At 37.2% G+C, this 7,242-nt stretch overlaps 1 protein-coding gene across 4 annotated transcripts in view; it reads left to right on the top strand.

The window, feature by feature from the left end:
- The first annotated feature begins 309 nt into the window (after positions 1–309).
- Positions 310–7,242, top strand: part of DYRK1A (dual specificity tyrosine phosphorylation regulated kinase 1A) — a 184,540-nt gene continuing 177,607 nt past the window's right edge. For 3 of the 4 annotated variants that reach the window (XM_027875520.1, XM_027875519.1, XM_027875521.1), the window contains exon 1: positions 344–423. The gene's annotated coding sequence lies outside the window, so the exon portion shown is untranslated. Of the gene's footprint in view, positions 424–7,242 lie in introns of all 4 variants that reach the window. The other variant, XM_027875522.1, reaches the window with a different exon arrangement.

Raw genomic sequence — 7,242 nt, 5'->3', positions numbered from 1 at the left:
CATTGCGCAGGTTTGGAGCGCGCGCCATTTTGTGAGATTTACAAAATCTTGCTGGGAAGGAGCCGGGAGCCGCGGAGCCCGAGGTGGCCCGAGCCGCGGCCGCCGGGGAGAGGCCGCCACCGCCGCCACCGCCGCCCTCCCCGCCGCGCCCGGCCTCGCCCGGCCTAGCGCGGCCTCGCACTGCTGCCTGAGCGAGCTTGGAGCCCGGGGACTGCGGTATTTGCCGGGGAGGGGGGTTGTCGCCTTCGTGGTCTCTGGCGCTGCTGAAATAGGGAGACGGAGACGCAGCGGTGCTGAGTGAAGGCGGCAAGTGCCGGGGGCGGAGAGAGGCGGCCGGGGCGGTGCTCGACCCGCAGGCCTCGGATGGCGTTGTAACTGCGGGGAGCCGGCGAGCAGAAGCCCACAGCAGCCGCCGTCGTCTCGGTGAGTGTCCGAAGCCTCCTTCCCCGCTCTCCCCTGGCCCCGGCAGCAGGCCTCTGCCGGGGACCCCAGCCTTCCCCCCAGTGATAGGCCGGGGCTCCCGGTCTGAGGCTGAGGTAGGAGCTGCAGTGACATACAGGTCAAAGAGACAGAGGGAGTGTGTGTGGTATAGAGATGGGATGTATAATATATACACACACACACACACACATATATACACACATATATACACACATATATTGTATATACATATACATATATATATACATATATATCTCTATATATCTATATCTATCTATCTATCTATCTGTTGAGGAGGAAACCTGCCATTTTAGAAAGAAGTGTCCCCAGTCCTGCTAGTGGAATCACCCCCTCGTGCAGCTTGGGGAGGAGATGCGGGGTGCAGGCCTCAGCTAAGGTGGAATCGGAAACGTCTCCTTTTAGTGAAGTTGAGTGTGGGGTGAGTGTAAGTTAAGAAAAAGGTAAGGGGACTAGGACCCTCCGAAGGACCCCGACCCCTGCAGATGGGAAATTGCAGGTAGCAAATAGATAAACCCCTTGTTTGCAACCCGTGCTCTCCTTTTGTGGCTATACAGTGCTGAATTCTTTTTATACCTTTGGGTTTGGAGAAAGTGCAGGGTCTATGCAAAAGAAAAAGGAGGTGTTTTTCCTGCTCTTTGCTTCTTCAACCCCTCCTTTAATTCTTCAGCTGTAGAGAGAAATCAAGAATTATTCAGCAGTTGACCCTTTTCCTTGTTAAAATGAATCTGCAAACATGGGTAGGTAGGATGCAGTGAGATGATGAAAACAAGGAGTTGAGATTATTTTGGGTAGGTGACTGATAAGGATGTGATTTTTTAAAAATTCTTAATTTTTTAATCTGTTTGGGCTTTTTAATGTTAGATAGTCTGTGATACTCTATATTCCCTAAAGTTAAAGCAAACTTGGCCTTTTGAGGTGGCAACTTAAGTACCTGTTTAGCAACTAGAGAATTTGATGACAGAGAACATATTAATTATAATTTACCCACATAAGTTTTTAGATGTGGCTTTTAAATTTATAGACACAAACCTAAAGCCTTTTTGGAATTCAGCATTTTACCCCCAGAGCTAGTGAATACTTTTCATATACAGAAAAAAAGGTCAGTGTCCACATTAAAATTCCCTAGTTATAAATAGAACTATGGTAGGTGTATATCTCTTAGCCAACTTCAGGTTCCACTTTATTCTTTCCTTGATCATAAGAATTCTTTAATTCCAAAGTTGCTTGATTCTTGCATTACTCATCAGAAAATAGATACACCTTAAAAATTGACTTTACACTAACAGCATTAAAGAACACTACTAATTCTGCAAAACAATTCATTTGATACATAATCAGCTGATTATAAGTAATAATGAATAGTGTAGCCATTTATATAGTATTAAAGCTTTATGACTCTAAAGGGAAGTAGCGGTGTTGGCTTGTAATTGGCTCTATCATTTGTTGAATTGGAAAGTGAAGCCTGAGATTATCTGGTGCCATTTTGTCCAAATTTGTTTTTAAAAAAATCTGTTAGAAGTATTTTTGTATTTGAAAACTATTTACTTTATCACTGAAAGCTTAATGAAATTCTTAGATTTTCTCCTGGATGTGTTAGCATATGAATAACACTTAAACAAGTATTCTAATTAGGTGTAGGCCTTATTTGGCTATTGATAACTATTCATATATATATATATATATATCTGTGAGCTCATGTTTTGGGAGTTCACTTAAGTAATGCAGATCCTCTCTCATCTATTCCTGCCTATCCTGAGTATCTATTGGGCCAGGGAGGGGGAAAGGGTCTACTCCATGTGATTGATGAATATGAAATGAATTTTAATAAATATAAGTTTGGTTTGTTTCTTTAAAGTACCTTGCTTTTATCTGTGTGCCATTTTGTACTTTGAGTAATTAAAATGTGGAAGATTAAATACATTGGCATAAGGATATTTTTTAATGTAAGGAAAAGTTTTGGCTTTTATAATACTTATGCATTTCTTTTCTGTTCTTTTGTTTAACAGATGTAAAGAGTATTGATTCCAGGTAGATAGTGGATTTCTGTGTAGCTTAAGATTCATATAATTTTTAAGTGGTGTATGGATAGTGTCAGATACAGGAATTAAGTAAATTTCCTAGCTTCTAGCTAAAGTTTTTTGATATGTAATGATTCAGAACTGTTAAAACTAACCAGTTTTTAAAAAAAGATTTCTGTTGTTGGGGTACTGGCATTTTTATAACTACTCTCTAGATTTACTCAGAACAAAAGTCATCTTGCCAGAAAGTTTTCAGTGACTTGGATCTATATTTCTTTCTACATAAATGTACATGTAAAAATAGGTTATGGTAACTTCATATGTGCTTACATTGGTTTGTAAATTAACTAGTAAGATTAAAATAGGAAATACATTGGCATAGCATACATGTTACAACTTTACATCTTTAAAAACTTTTAATCTGTAATATACCCTTTTGCTGCTGACATTTGTTTTACATGATTTGGGACTGAGTTCACAAGATTTTGATACATTTTTAATTCACACTTAATAACATTTGATATTAAGTGTACCTTTACTGAACATCTGTTTTTCCAAGTCTGACCTTGATTACATCCCATAGATTTTTCAATGGGGTTTAAGTCAGGCCAGTTGCCAGGCCATGATACTTGTTTATTATTTCCTTCTATTAAATAAAGTTCTTAACTTTTAGTGATCATGTAGTAACATGGTACAAAAGTTGTGTTGGCAGTATTACAACCTTTAAGAATATTGGTAATTTCAGAACAATTCCGCTTCTGAATATATCACTATATTACTGTTTGTAATTCTTCAATGGGGCCAAGACTTTAAGACTCACTGGAAGATAAAAAAAAAAATTCCCCAAAATGACTTTTTGAGGGTGCGTGTTTTCCAGATTGTGATCAGGTTGTCCGGATCTTACAACAGGCTAACTTGAATTTCTTCTGTTAAGAGTTGGTTTAGCTATGAAAGAAAAAATGGGTTTCATCAATAAATTAGCTTTCCATTTATTAATGAATACCTCAGTTTTTGTATTGTTTTACTTATGACAACCTTTTTTTCCCTTCATGATTAATAGTTTTTTTTTAAACTGGTCTTCTCACTGTTCTTCCAATGATAAGAAGCTCGAGTTTTACTGTAGAGGAATCAGTAACAGCCCTTTTAGCTGCCAGGGCCCTCTGAAAGTCTTTGTTTTCTGAGGATTAATTAGGCTGTTTTACAGCAATAGTTTTTCAGTTCTTGGTTATATTTTCATTTTTGACTGCACTTTCTTTTGTGCTTCACTGCAGCTAATAACTGCTTGATTGTTAGCTTGATCTTATCACTTGTCTTTCCCACGCCAGCAGCTGCTCTAGTATCTTTTCACTGTTATTGAAGTGTGCCCTTTAACACCTACATCTTTTGCGTGTTTTCTTGGAGTGATACTCAATTCTTAAATCGACAGAATTAAAAACACAACAGAAGACCAATGAAACTCATGTATATGGTATGAAATCCAGCACTTAGCTGACAGAATTAAATCTGATGGGGAAAACAGCTTAATTCATCTTGTTTCATCTGAGTAAGGTCAGACAGTTTGAGTCAGCCTTAAAATACACATAAATGACCTTTGCTGTCCAAAAATGAAACTGTATCGAAAGTATTTTTAATAATTATAATAATAATTAATGTGCAAGTAATTTGCACGCTACTGTAGAAGTAAGCTTGCAATGTGCACTTAGGAAGATTGGGCCAGCCTCCTGTGACTGCAAGGATAAAGGGAATTATACTTTGTACTGAGGAGATTCCCAAACTTAGTTGTCCAGGATGGAGTGCATAAGTTCTGGAAGGCTTTTACATTTGTATGATTCTGTGTCTTGTAAAAGTTGTCTATGAAAGTTTCATAGAGTACTGACATTTCAAGGCACAATTTTTGAAATCAGCATTTACTTACTGGACACCTGCTGTGAAATGCACTATGGGGATGAGACATACAGAACATAATTCCTGTTCTCAAGAAGTTTCCAGTCTAGCCACACAAACACATTTTGTTGGGACTAATTGATAGTTTATTGTTGGTTATAGAGACAACATACCATTTTGCTATTTAATCTGTATCCCCAAATCCACTCAGACTTCAATTTAAAAATGGTACAAGGATAAAACTAGTGTTGGTCTTTGTTTTGTTTGGAAATTCAAATAAAATAGCAGTTTTCTAGAATGCTGTTTTTGCTTTCTATCAATGTACTTATATTGAGATAAGACTTCAAGATTCTTTGGGTAGGAATGGGGAGAGTAAGAAATACTTAATAATTTAATGGAATCTTAAAAGTGCGTTGCATATTTAGTTGAATGAGCAAACCTCATGACAATTTATTATGAACATTACTGGGAAGTAAAATAACCTTCATCGCTTACTTTTTGCTTAAAAAAAAACCTCACATTGACCTGTTTTACGTGATTGTTCCATATTAATTTGAATGTCATTTTGAATATTTTAGACATTTCATTGTATAGAAACTTAATGTAGTAAAACATTCTCGAAATAAAATTAAGGAGAGAACTTAGAAATAATTCATTGACAAACTTAAAAAAATTTTCTCATCAAAGTATATATGCCATTCATATGCTTTGCATTTCTGTGATGGAATGAAACTTTCCAATTAAAACTGATTTCAAATTGTTTCCTAAGGGAAAAGGCCCTAACCCAAATGTCTCTCTACTCCCATAATTTCCTGTCAGTGATCTCAAGAATGAACTTGGAATCCTGCTGATTAAACCCTAATGAGCAGGAAGACCGCTCAATTTTCTTTTAACTGATTTCCATCTCCACATTAACTTAGAGTATCAGTATGTACCTCTTAAAGTAAGAGGTACAAGTTCATTATTTTAAACAACTGGACTATCCCTTAAACATTGTCATTGAAAAGTTATATATTAACATACATCAATATTACATATTAAATAATGTGTCAATGAATTTGTTTTTTCTTAAAAAGTTTTAAGAATACCATCTACTTGGGGTGGAATAGTAGAAAGATCACTAGTTGTAGATCACTTTGGGCAAGTTACAACTCTTGTCCCTGAGTTTGTTTGTGTGTAGCTATGTTTTTTTATGGCCCTTCCATTCAAAGTACTTGTATATACCTTATCATATCAGATACCTATGTATTTGCCATACCTTTTAATTACTATAGAAATTGTGATAGTTTAGAGCTAATGCTATCTCTGATAGAATTTTAGATTGGAACAAAAGTTTGGGTTTTGGGCATAATTTAGTTCTGTAAACATTGAATTGATTTACTGTACTCTAAAGTTCTTCCTTATTCCCCCCCCCCCCTTTTTTGGGGGGTTAGGCAATGGGGTTAAGTGACTTGCCCAGGGTCACACAGCTAGTAAGTGTTATGTGTCTAAAGCTACATTTGAACTCAGGTCCTCCTGAATCCAGGGCCAGTGCTCTATCCACTGCGCCACCTAACTGCCCTTCTTATTCCCTTTTAAAAAGAAGGATTTCTCACCTAATATTGCATTGTGGCAACACTATTGCAGTTGGGTGGAGGAAAATGACAAAAATTATTTAAGTTGGACAGTTGAAATTTCTAAGCACATTTATCAATTTAGCTAATATACATAGTCTTCATATACTTTGATTTGAAGAACTTTTTAAGTAAACTTTTTTTTTATTTTCTGACTGATTTTTGGAGTTTCAAAGTTACTGTCTGAAGTCATTGATTGGAAAATCAACTGAATATTGGAAATGACCAAAATGATCTGTTATTATCTTGCCAATTTCTGTTAACTTTAGTACCTTTAAGTAAAGTACCTATAACTCTGGTATGAAAATTAATTGCCAACATAGAACTTCATAAGGTTTTTTTTTTTTAAATTTGTAGACACAGTAGACTGGCAGCTTTCTAAGTCTGAACTAAATGAAATTTTGCTTTCTGGGACAAAGCAAACTCATGTATCTAATGCGTGCCCAACTGTAGTTTTAAAACTTGTCATTTACTATTGATGACTCCTGTTTAGTTTAGCTGTCATACCATATTTATTATTAGAAGCGGTAATTCAATTCAGTAAACATTAAGTAAGAAAAAGAAAGACAGTGCTCTCAAGGAGCTTTATAATGGGAGAAGACAATACACAGAAGGAAGCTAAAAATGGGGGGGACACTAGGTGATATCTGGCATGAGGAGGTGCTTGGCGTGAGGGCATGATGTTCTGTGAAGTCCAACCAAGCAGAGGTGCTGATGGAAAATGGAGTTACCTGGAAATTTCTAAAAGTTCTGAGCCCTCTATAAAGGAAGGCTTCAGGAGGAGTGTTGCTCTTCTCTCCAGCCCTCCAATCAAGAGGAAGAGGCAGCTAAGTGGAGAAGGCTGAGTGTCAAAGTCAGACTGGTGATGAGCTTGATGTTCCTTCGAGTCAAAACCTAGTAGAACTGGTGATGGAAAGCGGAGAGTTACCTGGAAAAGAGAAAGGAAAAAATGTTCTTTTGGTGTTAGTGACCTGGATTAAAAAAAGATAAATCCATACATGCTGGGGAAATTGATAAGCCAGACTTTTCATTCACATGGCCATAGGAAATTGCTGAGTAGTTACTGAGAATAGGAGTTAGGGCTCATCAATATTTTGACTTCTAAATTCAAGGCCCCGACGGATCTTGCCTTATTGATAACTTAACTTGGTTAAAAATATGGCTGTGTTTACTGTCTTAAACTGGTCTGCTTGATACCTGATTGTAATAGCTGAAAATAAATCTTTCAGTAGGAGGCTAGGCAAACCGTAGACTTAATGATAATA

The sequence above is a fragment of the Vombatus ursinus genome, unplaced genomic scaffold (assembly GCF_900497805.2).
Source record: "Vombatus ursinus unplaced genomic scaffold, bare-nosed wombat genome assembly UNPS02014809.1, whole genome shotgun sequence".
NCBI classification, from domain to species: domain Eukaryota; kingdom Metazoa; phylum Chordata; class Mammalia; order Diprotodontia; family Vombatidae; genus Vombatus; species Vombatus ursinus.
This window is presented reverse-complemented; position numbering and strand designations above follow the sequence as displayed.